The sequence below is a fragment of the Piliocolobus tephrosceles genome, chromosome 14 (assembly GCF_002776525.5).
Source record: "Piliocolobus tephrosceles isolate RC106 chromosome 14, ASM277652v3, whole genome shotgun sequence".
Taxonomy (NCBI): domain Eukaryota; kingdom Metazoa; phylum Chordata; class Mammalia; order Primates; family Cercopithecidae; genus Piliocolobus; species Piliocolobus tephrosceles.
Genome location: NC_045447.1, coordinates 56,297,854 through 56,320,926, shown reverse-complemented (window position 1 = coordinate 56,320,926; position 23,073 = coordinate 56,297,854). Strand labels below are relative to the sequence as shown.

General features: G+C 40.7%; 1 protein-coding gene across 27 annotated transcripts in view; it reads right to left on the bottom strand.

Moving 5' to 3' along the window:
* ELAVL2 (ELAV like RNA binding protein 2) overlaps positions 1-23,073 on the bottom strand; it is a 160,238-nt gene that overhangs the window by 128,279 nt on the left and 8,886 nt on the right. For 10 of the 27 annotated variants that reach the window (XM_023203832.2, XM_023203836.2, XM_023203842.2 and 7 more), the window contains exon 1: positions 7,274-7,711. The exons of 4 other annotated variants lie outside the window; for them this stretch is intronic. The gene's annotated coding sequence lies outside the window, so the exon portion shown is untranslated. Of the gene's footprint in view, positions 1-2,706; positions 2,960-3,084; positions 3,322-3,826; positions 4,020-4,231; positions 4,590-7,273; positions 7,712-23,073 lie in introns of those variants that run through there. 13 more of the 27 variants (XM_023203835.2, XM_023203848.2, XM_023203855.2 and 10 more) reach the window with 7 other exon arrangements.

Here is a 23,073-nt window from a genome sequence, read left to right as displayed (position 1 = left end):
AAAGAGCCGGGGGTAGACTGCTATGGGCAGGTTTTCCACAGGGTGGCACACCATCCGGTCCTAATACCACCTCACCTATCCGGTCCCCTTAAAATGTCAACAAAAAAGTAACCAAACCAAGCTAAGTACCACAGATTCTAGCCTCTCACAATTCCAAATATTATGAGTGATAAAGGTGGTAATAAGAATGTGACGATATGATAGATTTAATAAGACATCAAATGGGAGCGAAAAAACTGATGCTACCATGCAGACAAGCCATCAAAAAGGTGAATGGTAAAGTCAGTCTTGGTAAGACGCTTAAGAAGCTATTTCAGAGTATCTAGTCCTTTGGGAAAAAAGAACTTGAAGTCTAATTTGCCACTGTGGTACTCTTGTGCCATGCTAATGCCTGAAAAGCGTCACAGTTTTTTGTTTTTTGGTTTTTTTTTTAAAAAAAGGTCTTTCAGCAAAGAAAGAGGAAAAGGTTGATCCCAGCTTAGAAGTCAGGATATTCTGGAAGGCTTTATTGTGTCCTTAAAGAGAACCTAAGACTTGCTTCTAGAACAGAAGTGGGGTGGCAGGAGCGGAGGCGCATTATTTTTAAAAGATAAGCAGGGAAGGCTGGAAAAGCCATGAGTGCTTGGTTACAGGGATTCAGCCAGCAGCATCTGTCTGTGGACAAATAACCAAAAGGTTGGTTCAAGGAGTGATGGTACTGACACTTACAGCATCATTCTCCCTTAACCTACCAGGAGCTGAGTCTTAACTGAGACCACTGAAACTGGGACAGAAGTGCTTTGTTTTTCTCTTGTGAAGAGGCGGTAACCACAACAAATCAACCAAAAAAAACTAAATAAGAGGATCTATAAAAACACATCTTAGGCCTAAAAAAGAAAAAAAGTTCCACAGTAAGTAACAGGTAGAGTGGCAGACACTGATCAGCACTGGGTATTTGTTCTAAACAAGGAGTATACCCTAAAACTAAAATTCCCTTGAACCACAGGGAAAGAGCGTGTGCACTGAATACAGCTGACTTGATTGTTCCTGAAAGAAGACACTACACAAGAAAGAAAACACCTAAGAGAAGGAAGAGGGAGGGGCTTATACACCTAAAGTTGTCTTTCAAGGGAAGAAGAAAAAAAAAAAAAACAACTAACTCCCCGAAAGGTGGCAGCACAAAGTTACCCAAATAACAGGCAACAAGGGGCCGGTTTTAATCACACAAAAATAAAAATACTCTCTCAAAAAGGAAAAATTACAAGAAAGGAATCACAGAAAATTTTAAGTAGCGTGTTTCTTCATATTCTAATTTTTCCTACCCCATTCTGGCCTTTATCTTCCAGATGTTTTCTTCCTCTTCTCTCTCCCCATAATTTAAAACTGCAAGCGAACTTCCCCCATAACTATATCCTCCCCACAACCTTCACAGTGTTACCTTAACATCCCAACAAACCTCCTATTAAGGACCCGACCACAAATGCAGTAACATTCGGGTCCACTCAGCAATACAGTCACCATTTATATACCCTAAGGTTCCTAAGACAAGATAGATCTAGGACAGCTTTTCCACCCGCTCACCAAAATGGAGACTCCAGGTCAGCTTCCACAAGAAATGGGAAATTCAAGCGACTGTGGCGAAACGACTTTTGAGAAAACTCTTCAAGGGCAACAAAACAATATTTCAAACAAACAGATTTTACTTGAAGGAATGGGGACATTACATACCAACTGATATTCGAATGGTTTTAAATGGACTGATTTGCCGTAAGTTTTGAGGCTGAGCTAAATTTTTATGAAGAATTATTAGGAATAGGGCCACTAGAAAATTAAGTTTTAAAAGCCCTTTTGCCCTTGCTGAAGGTATTACATTTGGGCACTGCAAAGAATCGTTCTTTGAGGGAGGGAATAAAGGAGAGTTGACAACTCGTAGCAAATCCTCCTTTTCCCACGTTTTCAGAAAATGTGGAGATGATAGGACTTGAAAATCTCTGTCGTAAAGACGGTCTTTAAAAATGCACACAATTCTAAATGACCATCTGGACAGCTACAACTCCATGCTCATAGCTCGCATCTAGAGGCATGGTTTTACGCTCTGGCCCTCAAGGATAACAAGTAGGCTTTTAAGGAAATGCCGTGAGAAAGACTCTGCTGGCTGGGCATTGTCACGGCCACTGGAGGAGCACCTGCTAGTGAACCGACACTGGCTGCCCCAGTCTCACCAGTGCACGCACACACTTCCGTGCACCCAAGCCGCCGCCGGCGGGCCCTCCCGGCCAAGCTAGAGGAGCAGCTGCCGCAACCACGGCAGGCGAAATGAAATCCCAGAGCCGGCCTCGCCCGGCAGAGCGCCCGCGCTTCCCGCGCAGCGCACGCCTCGCGCGCAAACCCGAGATGTGACCGCGAGCTGCGACCTCGCGCGGCTGCGACGGGCCTCACCTAACACGCACAAGAGGATCATCACTGCTCTTGCTCTGTGCGCCCGCGGCCCTACACCACCTCCGCACACAGAGCAGCCAGTGCAAGTCTCCAAAAGCCCCGAGAGCTCCAAGGACCGCGCGCAAGGAAGCGCCGTAGCAAGTGGGCACACACTAGACACCACCCCGGCGTGTTCCGCAGAAGCCAGTGCACACATCCTCCCGCAAGGCGGGGTTGCCAGTCCAACACGGGAATCCTGCCCTTTTTCTAGAAAAGCCCCCTCCCCCACTTTCCCTCCAATACACTCACCTGCGTCCCAGCAGTTTCCTTCTCGCGCTACACGCGGCCGCACCCGGATACGTCCACGCCCGTGCACGCTGCCAGGCGCGACTGGCCCCGCTCGGCTCCCGCCGCCCCAAACCTGCTTGCGCCCACGGGAGGGGCGGTGCCACCCCCCGAGGCGCCCAATTCTCTACACTCCCGCCGCAAGGGGCTGAGCTCTAGGAACTTCGCCGGCACAACCTCCGCCGCCCCCACCAGTGTTCCCGCCCAGAGCTCGGACGAGGGCACACCACCCCCACCCTACTAGGCGCAGCGGGGGCGCGCACAGACCTTAGCCTCGGCGCCCAAAATGAACCAGGGACAAGGCGCGGGCGCCGTCCCCGCCCCCACGCCCCCCGCACTTGCCTGCTGTGACTCGAAGCTGCAGCTACTATAGCTCGTGCCGCTAGCCGTCAGCACAGCCGCGGAGGAGTCGCTCTGGGCGAGCTCCGCGGACAGGCGGTGGCAGCGGCGGCGGCGGCGGGAAGGGGGACTGAAAGCCGGCGGAACCCCCGCCCCACCCGCGCCGCGCCGGCGACCGCCCTTCTCACCCGGCCGGCTGCTGCCTCAGTGACGCCCGGGCGCCGCCGTCCCGCCGTTTGTAGCGGGGCGGGAAGGAGGGGCTTGCTTGGAAGAGCGCCAGGAGGCGGGGCCGGCGGCGAGTTCGCGGCGCCGCGGCCGCCGCCGGCGCGTGCCCTGCCCGACCGCCCCGCGGGTCCGTGCCTGCAGGGAGACGCCGGGCTTCAGCAGCTCAGCTCCGTCCCTCCGGGCTTCCGAATCTCACCAGGCTTCCCCGACAAGGTTTCCCTGGACTCAGTGGAGAGCGTTGAGCGCCCAGAGGAGGCCGATTCCAGGTGCAAGTTTGCAAACCCCGAGGCCCGGGGCGCTAACGGGGAATCAGAGCAGCTAGCATGGGGGTTACTTTATGTGTTCATAAATATATTTATAAATATTTATAAGTATACACACATATGTGTCTCTTAAAAAGTCTCTTTTTCCCCCTACTTCGCAGCCAAGGGGTCCTGTCCCTCGAAAGAAAAGAAAGGCTTAGCCCCTGCTGCCCCTCCCTGCCTCTCTAGAGGGAACCTGACGTTTAAGCCCAGAGTACCTGTGCGGGGTGCTATACTCTGCTTCAAACGCAAAGTAGGAAATCCTGCACTCGGCTATGAAAACGCTTGCCGCTAGCCGCATCCTTCTAATGACCCCCTACGCAAGACCCGAAATGGCCAACTCTTCACCGAGGGGGCGTCCCATCGCTGCCTTGCCTCAGCCCGCCCCCTCGCCAAGCTCAATCCCTTTTCCCCAGAAAAACCTGTGCCTGTCCTCAGACCCGGCCCCACGGCTGGAAGTCAAAACCGAACCCAGAGCCACGCGGCTGGAGCACGTTTTTACACCTGCTCGGCCGCTTAATTACGAGAGCACCTGTAGTTGGGATTTTTTTTCATTGCAAAGGCATCGGTTTTAGCCCTTCTCCTAAAATACTACTTTAAAAAAAATCACCTGTCATACCTACCTGAAATTGTAGGAGGTAAGAGAAAGGAACCAAGAAGTGGGCGACCGAGTCGCCGCAAGAACGTGACCGAGGTTACAGCTTCAAGGGCATGATGCGGGTTTGATGCAGCAAGGTCCGCTAAGGGCGTCCAGCGCTCCCCGCCCCCATGCGACGGGCGGAGCGGGGTGGGGGGGAAGGGAGGGGACTCGTCTAACCCAGGGCGGGGGTGGGAGAGGCAAATTTGCGAAGTCTAATCAGCATAGTAAGAGTAGGGGACTCAACCAAGGTCAAAAGCGAGACAGGCCATCTCTCAATTTGTGGGACCCAGTCTGGGGACACCGGATACAGCTAATTGATTCTATATCAGCATTTCTGTGTCACCCCAAATGTGATTTGCAATTAAATGACCTTAATTGACTTTGTGTGGGTTCCTGGGAAAACGGCTCAAAGCGCCTGCGCCTCTTTGACCTCTCAGTAAATGGTTAATTATAATATTCCCATCCCAGGCACGCGGGATTGCTAAAAATGCCTATTTCCAACACGTTAGGCGAAAATGGGCCTACTTAATTTGTCAATCCAAACCTAAAACTCTTAGAATGCCCTACGCCCTATTTCCTGATGCTGACTAAATTATGGGAGAGCTCTCAAAAGAGTTCCCCAAGTCTTCCAAACCACTTCTGCCTACAACCATAGCGGTTTTTGTGAAGAGCTCCAGAACAGGTTAGCTTTATGAAGCGGGGTGCCCAAGCACTTGGTTAAAAGAGGGAATGGGGAAGAAGTGCCTGCTGTAAGACACACTCAGGCAATGACAGCAATAAGAAAGGGCGAGAGTTAAAAAATAAAATGTTAACCCCATAGCAACTTTGAAACTCTCAACATATTTTTTTGCGGACTTATCTGTTCATATTGACAAATCTTTCAGATGTCCCATTTAAGAAGCCATTTTACAAGGAAGTCTTAAGGCCCAAACACATTTCCTACCCTTCTGTTCCCCAAAATACGAACACCCTTTTTGTGACCTTTAGAAACTCATATTCAATTTGGAAAATAATTTCTTCAGTTACTATTGTCTGCTGTGTAACTTTCTAAAAATGTTCATTTTAAGCCTACGTTTTATAGGTTGCAGTTAATAGTGTAGGCCTGGGAAATAAAACATTAATCTCCTTCCCACACCCCAGAGGCTGGGTATAATAAATAGGGGTGCGGAGAAAGGCTGAAGGTTTAGAATCTTAACCAACTGGAGTGTTTGTACATGAGAAGGGGAGGGGACAGAATCCGTGCATTTCGGGGAGAAAGTACAGAGACCTCCATCCCTGTCCAGCAGTGTTAAGAATAAATACTAAATGGTTGCCTATTTCTCTCACCCTCCCCATAATAAAACCAGACCTGCAGCTGGTAATTACGAGAGAAAATACCCAGTCTCGCCATCAGTTTTGCTAACCGGTACTTGAAAATGGGAAACGGGGAACGTATCCAACCTCCAATTTGTCACAGTTGTATAGCTCTCGTATTAATTCTGTACAGACGTGAAATAGGTGGGTACGTAGCAACGTGCTGGGCATAAATTAAGCAACAATGGCCACGCGAGGTCTCGTCCGCCGCGGAGCTCCAGTGGTGGGCAATGCCACCTTGCCATCCCTAGCCCCCACCGCCCTTCGCAGAGTCGAGTCCGGGAGGCTGACGGTGCCCTGGCTTTCCCAGCCGGGAGAATGGGTGGGGTGAGGAGCAAGGAAGGAGACGTTAACCCCAGCCGGCTTTTAGCTTTTCCCCATCCTCTGCCTCCCGAGCACCACAGGAGCGCTCTCACGCACACACACTCACCCACACCCCCTCGTACCAATAATTTAAACTTCTCTTAGGCAAAGCCAGCACCTCGTTCCACCACCACCACCCCTTCCGCCCTCCCCGCCCCACGAGCATCCTCCCCCTTTCCCACATCTACCCTGGATCCTCTCTTTAGCAGTAGAAAGCCAACTGGTTTCTCCTAAACCCTGAGAAATCACAAAAGTTAAAATGAAGCGTGTGCCTATCTGCCCAGCTTCTCATCCCCAACCATCTTTCTCCTGGCGTCAATTTAACAATAGCTATTCGAGGAAGGGGGGGGGGGCGATAAGGAGGAGGTAAGGGCTACGTAGCCGAGTTGGCTCCCGTGGTGGCTGCGAAGACTTGCGGCTGCAAAGGGGTTCCCCCTCGCCCCAAAGGCGAAGTCAGCCGCGTAGGACCAAGGACAGGGCTTGGAATCCACTTCCCAGAGCCCAGCACAGCGAGGCTCCCAAGCAGCCGCCACTTCACAGACACAGCTCTAAGGATCTTATTTACGCTTTTCGAACAAAGGGAATCTCATATCCGGTACAGGCTTAAGAATTCAGCCCCAAATTGGCTATCTTCTTTTAAAACAGAATTATGATAATTGAAGTCCCTGAATCAGAGCTCGCATACAATGATGAGTTTTGACAGCTTCTAACAACACTAGCCTCAGCCCAGCCCCAGCCCCAGCCCTCAGGCGGCATGTACTTTTTCAGTCAACTACAACTCGCTGCCTGGTGCAGCATCTAAATTCCATCTGGCAATCCCATCTCCCCAGCACATGCTATCTGGTTAATGCAATTAAGCCTGTGGTTTTCGCTGGTCTAATCTGCCAGTCCAGGCTTCTGATTCCCCTTAATGATTCTAAAGCCTCTCCGGTTCTTCGGTTGCTGAGCGAAAGTAGAGGCATGCATCCCCAACACCCAAGTTATCCCTCTCTTCCCACGAAATGAACTTCCAATCTCAATCCTGAAGCTCACTCCACATCTAACCTCCCATTGTACCCCTGCTCCCCCCCCGGCCACATTTGCCACTTAAGTTTCTGCCATGGACATTTGTGAATATTCAGTACGCTAAGCATGCGTCCACCGTCTTTTAGTCTAGCTCTTTAAAATTAAAAAAGCAGAACAGTAGCTTTGAAATGAGACACACATGTGCAATTAACTTCATATTCTGTATTCCGCTCACTTACAGGTTTTCTGGGTTTGCCAGCGCATCGCTGCAACTAATGATTAAAGAAACCAAACCGAAACTTACCTTTCTCCCTTAAGGTTTTTGTGTGTGTGTGTTTTTAAAGTAACGGTGCAGTTCTCCCAATAAGGATGAGCAAGAAGCTGCTGGATAGTTCTCTTAAGACAGCACGAAACCTAAACTGTGCTCGGCTTAAAAGAAGCAAATAAAAAGGAACGCTTTCGACCCCAAAGTCCAATGCTAAAAGAAATGGCGAAAAAAAAAAATATGAAAGGGGAGGGGAAACTTAAAAAAGAGTTTAAAAAGACGGAGAGACTGCCCTCCTATTGCCGTTCAACTAAACAAAAAGGGGCAAGAAAAACAAACCAAGGAACAAAGAAAAGAGACGAAAGAACGTTTTTTCAAAAAGACGATGTCTTTCTCCTTGTTGCCTTTTAGTAGGTCGCTACAGGAGTAAGCTGCTGCATCTCTAACTGAGAACAGAAATAGGGGGGAGGACGTCTTAAAAGGGAGGTGGACTGGACCACAGATTTATAGCACCGTATCACCAACCCCTTCTCTGCCTCCGCACTGCCGTGTGTGCAGCTGCTCTGCCAGGCTCCTATCCCGGGCAGCACGCGCGGAAGTATACGCCGAATCGCGCCACAACGTAACTTGCTCATCGCCCCAGGATCCTGATTGGTCCACAGGTTTCCATTGAGGGCGACCAGGCGGGGCCGCGTGAGACGATTGGCTATGGGCTTGTGTCACTCTCGAGAGCTCAATGGAGTCCCGTTTCAAGGTAAGTTGTGCGGGGAGGTACACTTAACACTGGCGGCGAAGGGAAATGCAAGAAGCGAAAAGAAATGTGGAGAGAGCAACGTGGGAGGGTTGGAACTGTACTATCAGAGTTTGCGATATGGCACGATCTCCTTTCCTCTTAAATCTTTCTGCTTCAGAAAGATTCATTTCCTTTGCCATCACTGCTGCATCTATGGCATATTTCTTTATAACATTTAACTCCCTGTCCGGTATGTATGAGTCATTGAGAGCTCCCTCTCTTTGATCTGAGTGAAAGGGATGAATGTACATCCATTACTTGCCCGCATGCCTTTTTTCGATTTGTGTTCAGTACTGTATTTTGTATTAGATGTTAGGTAATCGTATGTCTTTATTTTAATATATGCATATTTCAGATTTATGTGACCCCATAAAACCCTTTTTAAAGCATCCTTTTAAGATAAGGATGAAGTCAGAAATGCTCTCAAATAAAGCTGCACGGTTTGAATTAGTTTTCACTTCATGTTAGCATAGAAAAGTGTAGGATAAATATCCTATCCAGAAAAAGAGGTACTGAGTAGAGCTAAGGTCCTTCACTTCGAGGTGTCTAATGGCTCTCAAAAAGAGCAGCTGTATATAAAACTGCAACAAGCCACTCCTCTGCATTTGCAGACAGGTACAGTCCTTGGGCTACACATGTATTGCTGACAGCAAAGATAGTCGAACCTTTATCAGGGCTCTTTCTGTGAGGATTTAAGAAGTTTAACCAGAAGACCAAGTGCTGTCAATGTGTCTGCTTCATAGAGGAAGACTACTTTATTACAACCCCATATTTTAACAGCATTCAGGAGACCAAATACAGTTTTATGCATGATAATTGTTTCTTCCTCTAAGTGAAAGTGAGGTCCTCAGGATCGTCTGGATGTGTAAGTAGACATAATATTCATTTGACCTACGTTCTTTTCCAGCCAGAATTTCTCCTTTGGTGCTTGAAAGATAGCACCAACTTCCTAGACAGTTCTTACCATTCTTACACAAACAATGTAATGTATCTTCTCCAGAGGCATATGCCTTTTTGAAAGGGATTGCTTTACACATTTACAACTAGTCACTATCTTTGAGAATGCCAGAAAAGGAAGACACAGGTAAGAGTTAGAGATTGCGAAAGGATGGTGTGTCATGGAGGGGAATGGGACAGATGATCCCAAAGCAAAATGACTTGGAAGTGAGGAATACTGTAAATCAGTGTTCTTTGAGAGTGTCCTTGAGTGTTGATAAATGATTAATGGTGTAAAACAGACCTTTTTATCTCCCGTGTAGGCTGTATAACAATATACGAGTTCTATTACTTTGCATGACAATAACTGGGGGTTGAGAAAGAAGGCCTGAATCTATGCCATCTTATAATTAGCATTTATAAAATCATGCCTTAACCTCTACCCCCACTTTTTATATAACAACCTCTGGAGTCTTAATTTCAACTTAAAACTATTCTCTAGACCTGGGTGAAACTCATAGCAAGAAGAAAGAAAAGAACTTTAAAGAAATGGAGTCAAGGGGGAAAAGACAGAAAGACTCCACCCCATCTAGAATAGATATATGAATAACAGAAGACTGGGTTTGTAGTCATCTTCCTTCAACACCTCCCCTTGTCCCCAGCTCCCTACAGAGAAATAACCTTTAAATGAATAAAATTTGGGGAAAGTATAATACTGTTTGATTTAATCAGACTCACCTATGAAGTGAATTGTCTTTCCTCCTTCTAAACATGCTCTTAAATTAATATTGAATTAGTTGCATATGCCCATATAATTTCAGTACATTGAAGTAAATCTTCACCATTATAATTATATAAGTGCCTTCTAACTAGGTGGAAACTAATACTTTTTTTTTTTGGTGCATGTTTATATCCACAAAAAAGATTTGTAGATAACTATGATATCTATCTGTAGATAACCCAAAATGATAGGGCAGGTGTGGAAAGCTGGGAGTGACATGGAGTAATAAAAATCTAGCATGTGTATTATGTAAAGAAATTACATGGAAAACAGTAAAATTGTTCATTCAAATGCAAAATGCTAAATTCTGTAGATTTAGTATTTATGGGTTTTTTTCAGTTCAGGAAGAGTGACAAAATATTATTCAAAGTATTGTCATCCCTAACATGTTGTGTTTTTATGTAGGTGAAATGGACTTAATTTAAAAAGTGAAAGTTTCTTAAAATACTATTTTACCTCCTCATTAAAACAGATGTTTTTACATTTTAAAACTTTTAAATGGATAGATGTATTATAAGTAATATATACTTTTTCAACTTTTAAGAATAAAAAATATTGATTACAGCCACTTTAAAACAAGTGATATCTGGATGTAGATTTCACTTTGAAATTCATGTCTCATAGCTTGAAACATTAACAAATACATACTATCCTGTGATTAATTAATGAAGGCTATGTGCAAACATCTCACTTAAGAATAAGCAAAAAATGCAATCAACCCCATTTCACTCAGTTTGGTAAAATAATTATCCACAACATCTGAATTTGCATTAGAAAATATTTAAAATACATTTGAATATGATTAAGTCATATGAACTCTGACATATCTTCCAAGTTTCTGGCACTATTTTGAATTGCAGCAGAAAAGGAGAGATGAAGGGAGTGACTGCGAACTTGAAGCAAAAGTGTGAGGTGGATAAAGTTGCAAAAGAATTGTTCTCAAAACTGAAAAAGTAATGAATTTGATTATTTTACTAAAGTTTCTATATAAAAGAACATTTATTCACAAGAATATGCAAAGCTGTTGTGGAAAATGTCTTTTAGGATAAATAACTCCCTTACACTAGAGGTCCTGGGGGCAAGGGAGGGAGTGATTTTACATTTTATAATAAAGGTTACTCTAAACTACTTGTAACATGTTTTTAAGTAAACAAAGAAGTTAAACTATTAAAATGAGCTTAAATGTTTGGCTTAAGGCAGTAATTTCCAACAGTAAACCTTCTTAGGTGAATATAAATATTATGTGTTAGTTTGATGGAGTAGGGCGTTGTGGTTCATAATATTGGACACGTGATAGTTTAATGTCTGCATGAGAAAGACAGATATCATATATCTTGCTGATTACTCTTTTATTCTTCTTAAAGTAGTATGTGGACTTGCCTTCCACTGTAAGGGGGGACAGTTGTGAAAACTGACACCAGTGTGAATTTATACCATGGCAACCATGCAAGAGAGGGGGGGGGGGGGGGGGGGGAATTAGCACCATGGACAGAGACGAGCAGCCCTTAAGATTTGCAAAGCTTGACACGGTGTTTTCTGTCCCTTTCTGTGAGACACGGAAACTGCGCGTCTGGGGAATGTTTCTTTCTACGTGACTTTGTGGAAAAGACTGTCCTACTCCACAGAAACTCATTTAGTTTGACTCAGGCTGGCTTTTCTTAGGACTCAGCCATCGTGACAAACCGCCAGGAGAGTCAGAGCCCCGAACTGGCTGCGCACCTTCCACTGTCCTCTTTTACATACACTCCCTTGCCGGCGTGAGCCCGCCTTTCTTCAGAGTGTTCATGCAAAATAAATGCAAATCCAGGTAGTCTTCGAAAAGTCTGGTAAACCTGCTCCAGAGTTTTTAATCCTCGAATTTCCCAGCTGGAATTGCAGCAAAAATGCCTATCTGCTCACCCTTGCTCCCTTCCCCCGGTTCTTCTCATTGCTCCTTCCACCCCCTAGCAAAGGGGTAAAGCCTTTTACTGGAAGGTGAGTGACTCCCAAGACTATTTTGCGAAAGATTCTTTACATTGCAAACACTTTCGTTGGGGACAGTGCCAGGGGCGGCAGTGAGCGGGATCTCAAACATCCTTTACTTTCTCTTTACATTGTGTCTTTAAACTCCTGTTCAAGGGGGAAAGACTGTAAAGTAAGAGAGCACACTCAACGAATATTCCCCCTGAATCCTGAGGGTGCTGTTTAAACTTAAAGACACATGAGTTGTTCATTTAAATGTTCTTTTTAAAAATGTAACTAGTGTCGCGGTAAATCTTTGAGACCAGCTTAGGTTGGTTCTCCCTTCCCAGCCCCCCACCTACACACACACTTTTTTTTTTTTTTTTCCTGGACCAATGTATGAGGTTCATTCTCCTTTAGATGATTTGCCTGCAGATATTCAGACTAAGATCTGTTGCACATGTCCCAGAGTGTCTAGGAAAATATATTTGCAGCCTCAGATCGACGATTATTTTGTGTAGACGCTCTCACAAATGTCCCCAGATTTCCCTCCCGTCTTTTACTCAATAGCAACTTTTAGGATAGACTCACGTCTTTCCTGAGCATGCAAAGAGAAAATCTAGGCGACTAGGCGAGGGTGAAGGAAAAAACAAAAAACAACAACAAAAAAAACCGGAGGTGAAAAAGGGCAAATCAGAGCCTCATGTCCGTTTCTTTCAGGGATACTAACAGCCTTCTTTAAGCTTCCCCCTGGAGCCGACACATCTCATGCAAAATTAATACAAGCAATTAAAAATAGCAGTTTCCAAAGTTAAAGGAAACCATCTGTCTCAGCTGCTAGTAATCAGTCTTTTCTCCGGCCCCTTTACCGGGACCTCCGATGAAACGGTTTTTCTGCTTCCGATGCTCGGAGGCTCTTTCTTATATTGAAGATTTATGTTTCCACTTGTGTGCGATACACGTCTAATTTGAAATAATAAAGCCGGGCTGAGCAACCAGTCAATCAGAGCCATCCAGGGCGCTCGGCACGCCGCCCTGCCCCCCACCTCCCTCCGGTCTCTAACTCTTTCCCTCCTCCCCCTCACGCTCTCCTGGCCCTCCCCCTCCTCATTCCTCCCTCTTCGGCTCTCACACGCGCTCACACTTTTACCCCCACGTGTGTTCAGATCAAACCCTTGCCCCACAGAGCAAGTGCCGGCACCGGGCCACGGTGACAAAGGCGGAGTTTGTATCAGAAGAAGACTGAGGCCCGGGGAGACACAGCGGCTAGAGAAACAGCTGTCTTATCAGCCTGCTGCAGAGATGGAGATGGCTCGAGAGGTCCTCAACAGATAATCACTTGAATAGGTTTGCAATGCGCCAAACTTCACGCTTGATAAGGCCAACCCAATGTAGAGAGAAGCCCAGATCCTGCTCCATTCTGTTTTATCTGGGCTGTAAATTAAGAAATTGAAATTCAGGTGGCAGAGGCAGCAGTCTGCTGATAGACCGCTAAAGTAAACTGTCATTAAAATGCTTTCGGCAGGCAGAGGGGGCGCCTGGAATGTAATATTGTTTTTTAAAAAAAGTAGTGGGAGGGGGCAGTGAGAGAGAAGAAAAAGCCCACGGGGCTTAAAAATTATTTGGGGAAGGGAAGCTGTGAGAAATGGAAAAGGGACACAGCATCTGGCCATGATTCCTAATCATAGCTACTATGAATAAACAAATTGAAAAGTACAGTATGGAGCTGTGTAAAGTTTGGTGTGCTAAGAGATCAAGGGACAATTTAAACCAGTCTGGTATAAAAGGGCATTCCGTCTTCATCTGAACAGGAGTGAGGGGAAGTGGCTATCAAATGGACTCTAAAGTTTTCCTATCGTTGTAAGAAAAGCAGATCAACCGGATACAGAGGAGTTACCATAAATTGAAGTTAACCTGTCCTTTTGGTTGCAGTGATAGGGCCACGGGAGAGATTCCAGAATGATTTTTACGATAGCCTAAGAAGTTGTCATCTACAGGAAAGAATCTGCTTACCTACTTACAGGAATAACAGTTATTTTTCAACTCCCTCCTCCCTTTACCCAGGTAATTACTATAGGATAATACAGGAAACAAAAAAAATCCCAGGTATGTACTCTAAACACATACCTGATTCTTACCGCACACTTTATAGCTACATTTTTCTGTCTGCTCTTTGGGATATGAAGTTTGAAATTTTATGCATTATTTAAATAGATGTTTTCACAAATATTTAATATGTGTAATGCTCAGCATATAGCCAGTGACATTGTCGTCTTGATTCACTAATGTCTTAGTGTTGTACCTTGTTCTTTGTGTCTTAAGTGAATTGCAGGTTCGTTGGTGTCCATTTATGAGGTGGATAGCAAGTATGAGAAGATACATGGCATTTTCCACAAGGGCATTTACATTTTAAGTCTTAGAAACATTTATAAAATTTATCTTCAGCTGACAACACATAGTTAATGCAGCTTTAGAAAATGAATCAATTTTTATTTTGTTTAACTTCAAAAATGTGACCAATGTCAGAATGCACTTAACTGACAATATAAAGGCTTATATCACTTTAGGGTAAGGAAAAATAAAAAATGAATTTGTTGGAAAAAGTGATGAGAAAAATTTTAACATGCTGTCATAAATTTTAGCAACTATTAAACTACTTGAATTAAAAACGATTATAAACTTTGAAGTTGTTATTTGATTATTCATAGGGTAGTAAGCAAATAAATATAGGTCATGAACTCCCAAAGACATTTCTGTTGAATTGTTATATGCAAAAATCCTTCATATCTAACAAAAAATAGGTGTTTGGGTTTTTTTTATTCTTTTAAATTTAAGCGTATGGATGAATTTGTGCTTTGTGTATCCTTTAATGAGAGAGAAATTTATGGTTATGTAAGCTAACTTTTCCTTTGCATACCATCATTTTCCATAAAGTTATATTGGTTTAAATAATGGCTACTATATATGTATATTAAGAAATATTATTTTAATGAATTCCAGCATTTTAGGCAGTATTATATTATCTCCAATAATCTGATAACAAAGATATTTTTCTGCTTGTTAGAAAACAGTTTGAATTACCAGCTTTAATAAGCCCCTTAAGCTATGATTTTTATTTTTTCTTAATCAAATTGAAAATATGCACACAATGGACAGCTGAAACTATGCTTTATTACAGGTAAGACTTTTTTAAGATGTGAATTTGCATAAAGATGAAAAGATACAGTCACTAAGTTTAAAATGTGAAAAAAGGATACTTTATAAATTTAAATTATAGCGTTTCAAAACTAAGATAATTTTAAGAAGTGACATTTTCATTATGAGCATAAAATCTTTTAGCATGAAATTAGTATAAAAAAATCTTGTTTTTATATACTTCTTTGTCACAAAACGAATGCTATATATGGTTTCTAAAGGCATAGCAATTCATTATAAATGATGAAAACAAAAAATAACCAAAAATGTAAAGTTAGTTTTTTAAAGGATTTTCAATTATTAATCCCCCTCTGTGAGAAATGGGATATTATACAAACAATCTTCCTATGATGTATTAAGGCAAAAATGTTGGAAGCTTTTGAAATATCCAAAAGTCTTAATGTTTTTGTTTAATGACTGATTATAATTCTATTACCAAAAATATCACACATAAGTAATTATGTCCTTCCAGATATAACATTTATCATCAGGTAAGAGTCAAAGGAGCAATACATAATCCCTTCGTATTTCTAAATATTTTTCCTAATCTTTGACAAAAGGCCCATTTCAATTTGATTCAGCATCCTCTGAGTGCCTAGCATGTGCCAGACTAACAAAATTAGATTAGAGACAATAAATGCTTGAAGGAAATTGGATTATATTTTAGGAAATGATAGTAAATGGAAAATTTGAGAGGTTTAAATAACTCTGTTAATATGTTGTATAATACATATTCACAGTGTGTCTGGTTTATGTTGTTATTTTTTATCCTTACAAATTTTTGCACAATATCACTTTTTAAATAATATAACTTGTCAAAAAATTACTCCTTTATGTAGGAATATCATAGAAGGGATATTATCCTTCTAGGAGTTACAGTTTTGCAAATTGCTAATGGCTTGGGTTTTGACTTCAGACACGTGGATTTGAACTTGATTTCACGGGGCCTTGGACAAGTTACTTTATTGCTTCTAAACCTTGATTTTCTCATCTATAAAACTGTGATAATAATGCCTAATTTAGAATCACTGTGAGGTTAGATGTAATCATGAGTATAAAATACTCAAAACTTCCTGGCATGGAGGAAGCGGTCAATATATGGTAACTACAATTATGAGAACAAAAATGGTAACTTATCACATTTATTTGATGGAGCCAGAATTAGAATTCCTGCCTTTGCATACTGTCTCTTAAATATTTTCATTAGCTCTCATTAATGTCCCAACTAATATATTTCATGATAAATATTATCTCACATTTCTAATTGCAACCAAGTTTAAAAGGCGCCAAAAGGCATAAAATCTTCTATCTGCCCTGTTATTTGACTTCAGTATATTTCCCAATACAATTTCATGATTCACCCATAAAAAGTTGTGGGTATTCAAAAAGGAACTGAGTCTGAGATCCCATTTGACTGATATAATAAAAAAAAAAAAACCTTAGATTTTTATCGTACCTTTTATCACAAAAAGCTCAATGTACTTCTACATATTTGTCACTGTAACCCCAGGAAGTAAAGAAGGACATAAATTATCTCTCATTTTCAGGGGGCATAACAGAGGCATTAGGAATTTAGGTAACATTTCTAAGGTTAATAGAAATAGTTTTCCCGGATGTCAGTCTTTCTGCAATCTGTTACTGTTTTTGGCATTAATTATGGCTATTGTTACTTTAGTTAGGCTCAAACGTTAGTGTTTGGCATTAAGTATAGCTTATAATTCAGTTAATTACTTGATGAAATAAAGTTGAGTCAAATATATACCATCACAGTCTAATCAAATTAAAATATTTTGATTTTATGTTGAGACACTTTTATTATTCAATTTTATATATGCATACATTATTCTTATTTACAATTCTGTGTTAATTTCTAAGGCAAGATTTTAAAGGTTATTACTCATTTATGGCATTGAAAGGAACCAGTTCCAATCTACTTATCACTCACCTCTCCCTTGGCTCATTCTCCCATTTCCACATATATTTTTATAGGCTATTATCTTTATTCCATTTACATAGGCAAACAATATTTTCTGCTCTAGTTTTCTATTTAGATTGTGCTTGAAAAATCTATCAAAATAAATATCTAAAGGAATATAGAGGTAGTAGATTATATAAAGGGCTTTTTATAATGGTTTTTTTTTGTTTTGAATAAAACAAAAATGTATAACTAACATCCACTTGACATTATAAAACATAGAATATCAGAAGAATACTAAAACTTGCTTATGCTTTATAGTTTTGCAGTTCCCTCCTGGGCTTACACTGCTATGAATTGATATAGATGGAGCTATAGCTGTGTTCAGTGAGTAAGTGAAATGGAAGGAAATATTTTGCAGCCTGATAAAAGAATGAACCTTAAACTTTTAGAGATCTAAATTCATTGTAGGCAACAATAGAAAACAGACTTAATGTTTTTATTTTAAGCTTCAATAGGCATCTGTCTGCATGTTAAATGTATCACATAATTTAATAAAATTGATCCACTCAAGGTCAAGCCCAGTCATGTGACTGCCAGACTTCTATGAGCAAGTGTAATTAGCACCAAGAAGAAACACATATGCATGCATACAGAACAGCCAGTGCTGCTGTTTATTGCCATTTCACACTAACCCCTCTTAACTCTTCATGTTGATGTGATTAAGTAAAAAATCCATTTCTCTGATGGAGCACATGTATGTGCATTTTAAGGCTGAGGATACTGTTGTAATAGAAATAATATTCTATACCTTTGATCATTGTCATTCTAGTATGAGAAATTAGAGAATATGGTTGCTTGAAATGTCAGTTTTTGTGAACGTGAGTTGGAAGATGTAACATAAATGAATGGTGTTATAGACTGTTTAAGCTGCGTGAGTAACAAATAGACATTTCCTTGAATTACTTTGACACAATTTACTGTGAATTTTTTCCTCTAGATGGTATTTCTAGATTCCTTGTGCAAACAATAAAAAACTTTCTTTTATGTCAGTGCTTATTATTTAACTTATAGAGTCCTGATGTATTCTGAATACTAATATTTCTAGATGTAAAATGAATATGAAAAGATACATGTGTCTCCATATTAGTTATATCAAAAGGATATATGAAAGTTTGAGCCTCTTTGTAAGGTTTGTATGAAACAGGAAAATACTCATATATATTATAGTGTTCAGTCATTGGTTTTAAAAGGTCTTTATATAAATCTACTCAATTGGGTGTATGTGCATGCATGCATATGTGTGTGTGTGTGTGTGTGTGTGTGTGGTTTAGAGCAAATAAAAGGAGGTTGAGAGGTGAAAATTACAGGAATTTGTTGGAGTATACCAGCCTGTCTATAGTAGAAGTAGGCTACAAAGCATAGGAAATCAGGTTTGTGGGTATTGTGTTGTCACATTACGCTGGCTTTGAAAGCCAGTAGAGGGAAGTACAGATATACAACTATTAGAAACAGGATACACCCATTGACAACTGTGAATTTTAGAAATGCCAAACAGACAGATACCCAAAGGTAGAGGAATTAGAACCAACATATAAGCAGGGTTAAAAAGCTTTCATCGAAAATTCAAGACTCCTTGCAATGAGGTGGCAGAGTCAGACTATAATATATATGAGGAAAAGACTGACGGTATAGAAGGAGGGTTCATGACACTGACAATAATGAAAGTGTTTTGATGGCCAAAATATTTCCACCAGCACTGGGAAAGAGATAGGGTTCTCAGCATATGTTTCTGAGCCAACAAGCCCACAGACGAGCCCATGGAAGCTGGGAGGGAGAGAAACCAGGGACAAGAGCCTGTCAGGCTGGTGCTCTGCATAGCCCTGGACGCCTCTGAGATACTTTTGTGCCCAAGGGAGGGCTTTAAAAACACTGCTGGGAAAGCACGCACTGTGGCATTAAGCAAACATCTCCAGATGTGGAGAAAGGGGATGTGAGTCCTAGTATTATTTCTCCCACTAACTAGCTGGTTCTCTTCAGAAAGTCACTCTGACTGAACTTCATGATTCCCAGGAGTAGACTAGATTAGTAATAATAATGTAAGCTAGGTGGCATTCTAATGCTCTACATGCATTAAATCAGTTAACCCTCACAAGAATCTTATCATTTTATAGATAAGAAAACTGAGGAAGTTAAGTAATTTGCCCAAGATAACACAGCTAGAAATTAACAGAGCTGGGATTTCACCCTAAACAGGCTGTTTCTAGGGCCCAAGTCCTTCCTTAGCCACTATTTATTAGAGTACCTCTATGGTACTTCCAGATGTACAATTTTGTAATTTTAAAGAAATAAAACAGAAATTACAGATGACATAACACTTGCAAGAGAACAAAAGCCGACGGAAAATAGATATTACAATGAATATAAACAGATAAAGCTCTACTTTTTATTTCAGAAATAATCATACTCCTATACCTTGCCATGCTCTCTACTGCTGACAAATAGAAGAGAGAGAAAATTTATAGGTGGATGATTTGTTCCTTTGAAAAGATTCAGGTCAAATATAATAGGATTTTGAGAAATATTTTATATAAGATGTCCTTGGCTGTTCTAACCAGCGGGTAACATTGTTTTGCGGTTTAATTACTTAGCTTTTACATATTTTAAGATGTCTGCTCCATAAACATATAGTAAACAGTTACAAAGCCATTAAAAAAGTAGTGTTTATTATGTAATGAAATGTGAAGATATTTATGAAAGATTATTAAGCATATTAAACATCATATAAAGGATGTTTACTAGAACACTAAACAGTGGCTATTTTGAGGTAATGGGAGTTGGATTTATAGTCACTTTTTTTCTTTACATCTTCTGCATTATTGGGTTTGTGAAAACTCTGAGGATGCATTCTTATTCATAAATCAGAAAAACAGGTAGTTTATTGTTTCAGAAAGAAAAAACTCTACAGCTCAAACTTGAGGGCCTACAGCCACCAGGTGGGAACAGGCGCTAGATGCTGGATGGTAAGGACCAGTGACCTCTTAAAAGACAACTTAGATAACGAGAGAGGTCAGAATAACACCCTGTGAGCTTTATAGTTTATAAACACAATAACATTCACTTATAAAAACAAATTGAGATTTAATACACATGAAAAACAGATATGACAAAAATCTCAGAAATTGCTCTACCATTTTCTTAGACAACAATATCAGGTATAACTATCCTGTCCAATTAAAATGGCCTAATATTAATTATATACCATAAAATAAATTATTTCTTTCCCTTGCTATCTGTATTATGGCTAAGGAATGTTCTTCTTTTCAATGAATTAATCATTTCTTTTTCCCTATTAAATCTTTTCTCAAATTGCTCAAAAATCTCATAAAACGAACCTTCATTCCCAGCCAGCAAAACCCTTAAAGTGATTTGCTTATATTTCTATGGCATATAAGTAAGTGAAAACCATAATACAGTAAATAATTATAATGAGATTGAACAAAAACTGGCTTCCAGACAGGTACCATTAGTGAATTGCTATTTCAATGTCCTAAACAGTCACCTGAGTTAATTCAATTTTCATATTGTTTAATTTTTGTCTTTAAAATCACTCTTCAGAGAATGGAAAACTGGCTCAATATCTCAACTGTGACTGATGGCACAGTTTCTGAACATTCTTACTTATTTCGTTTTGCTATTTAGAAATATTCTAATACCATGACCAAGAATTTAACAACAGCTATCTAACAGGTATTATTTATCTTAAAAGGAATACTGTTATTAGATTTATGACATTGGTAGAACTGGAAAAGAAGGTAGTAAGAAAAAATACAAAAATAACAAACTTATTTTTTAATATGATGTATTTTAATGTGTTCTGTTATAAGTTTTATAAACCACAGACATATATTAATTGTCAGATATGAATGACGACCATTTTGAAAAAAAACTTATTTGTCATATACGGAGGACATAAAGTGCCGCTGCCCTCACTCAGGCACTCATTTGACTCATGGTGCAGTCTTGAATAATTTTAAACCAAACATGACTGCAGCAATCAATTTTCGTCCAATTTATTGGGCATGAGTTAAAGCCAATTAAAAAACCATTTTTGGTGCAATTCAAGAGGAAAACTATATAAACCCATGAAAAACAAATTTCAGTCCTAGACATGAGTCATCACTATTCTAAATATTGGTGTCAGCCCCAAATCAAAAAGAACAAATCCTAAAATTGCACAGTCCACACTGCAAACTGCATTTATCAGCAATGATTTTACACAATTACTAATTTTTATAAGAAATTGACCTGAAGGGAAAATCATGCTCTTCTGACTCATATCTGAATAATTTTTACAATGAAATGAATAGGTAGTTTACAGCAGCTCCTTGAGTTTCTGAATTAAGAACTGAGGTAGAAAGTCATCTGTGACCTTTATATAAAGAAAGCAAAACATTTTACCTATAATTTTAAAGTATCTTTTACCTATTAGACCATGTCTTCTTTCACATGAATATAGTGGCTCTCTTTTAAGGCCATAAAATGAAACAATCCCTGTACGCTCCAGATATTCTTAGGGTAATCAAAGCAGCAAAATTGAAGCTTCTAGGTTGGAAATTACAGCTATAAAATACGGCCATACATTTTCAATCTGTATATTAAAAAGGCCTTTCAAGTTCACGTTGTCTCGGTTAAAAGTATTCACGCAGACCTGAATTCTGGTTCTGCCTCTCCTGTGTCCTTGGTATATGACTTTGGGCAAGTTGCCCAACCTCTCTAAGCCTCAGCTTTCTCATTCTTAAAATGGGTATTAAAAAAACCTACCTTTTAGGGCTGTTGTGAGCATTAAGTGACTAAAGTATTTGTCAAGTACCTGGCACAGAGTGAATCTTCATTAGATGACAGAACTGGATAAAGGAAAACCCAGTGATTCTCACACATGGCTGTGCAACAACGCCTCAACCTACCTGTAAGGTTTTTTCTTTTCAAGTTCAGATGCTTCCCCTCTACCTCAAGATATTTCACTGTAATTCTGAGGTGTAATCTAAGCATATATGGGTATGAAAAGCTCCACAGGTGATTCTGATGAACAACTGATTTAGAGCAAAAAAATCAGTACAGGTTTTTCAGTTGTGCAATTTACATGGCGTTAAACAGTGGCTTGAACTATTTTGGTTCCGTTATCTCTGCTGAGCAGATTAATTGGAAAAAAATGCCAATCTTATATTTTGTTTTATACTGAAAAAGATTTAACTAGGATATCTTTAAAATATTTTATTTACATTCATATTGCTATGAGGTCACAGAATAAGTGTTGATTTTCTACAACTTCCTGTTAGTAAAATGAAAGAACCTGTGAGATAACCCTGGGAAACTGTAGTCATTCCACTGGCATAGATATATTCTAGTGTTTGTTATGTTTGTTACTTCTATTTAATAAACATAGGCAGATAAGCCAAAATTACTTAATCAGTTTTTTCAGTTATATTTTCCCTTTGAGTTAGTTCATTTCTAACTGTGCTACTTCAAGTAAGCACTCTCCTCAATGATAGAGATCAGGTGGTGCCATGCTGTTAAGATAAAAAAAACTACCAGAAAAATATACACGTTGGACTGACATGACCACCCCACAAGTTACTCACCAAGATTGTTTAACAAAAACACGCGCATTTTCCTTAAGAGCCAATTTTAAATATTAACAGAAATCAGGACTCTCCTTAATATCTTCCCCTTAGTGGAGACTAATTTATTAGATAAACAACCTGTTTCCTTGGAAGGGAAAGAGGTATGTCCTAGTAGATCTTGGGTATTAGCAATGTCAGTAAAGGTGGCAGTGTAAGCCTAGGTGAACGAAGGACAGTCAGGTCCTAAAAGTATCAAGAGAAGACGATAAGGAGGTGAGGAAACAAATCAGATAGTTTCCACCATTTGTTCCTAGGGCAAGTCTGGGTGCAGCTGGTACATTCTCAGACTTTCGGCTTTTATAGGCCTTGGTAGGAAACCAGAGTGATTTATACCCTGGCATATCTCTATACTGGAATTCAGAGAAATTCCAATGCTGCTACACCACCAGACAGAGTTTCAGAGTTTCTAGACAACAAGACTATTGTTATACCCTCTCTGTGGATTTAAGAATGCAAACTGCATAGATTACCTTAGGGCTCATTCGGACAATACTTATTCTCTGGGGACTGCCTACCCTCGGGGTTTAGAAATGACTCTGCAATCTAAATGTAATTCAACATCATGTATTGGCAAGCTGTTGGTAGATCAAGGAG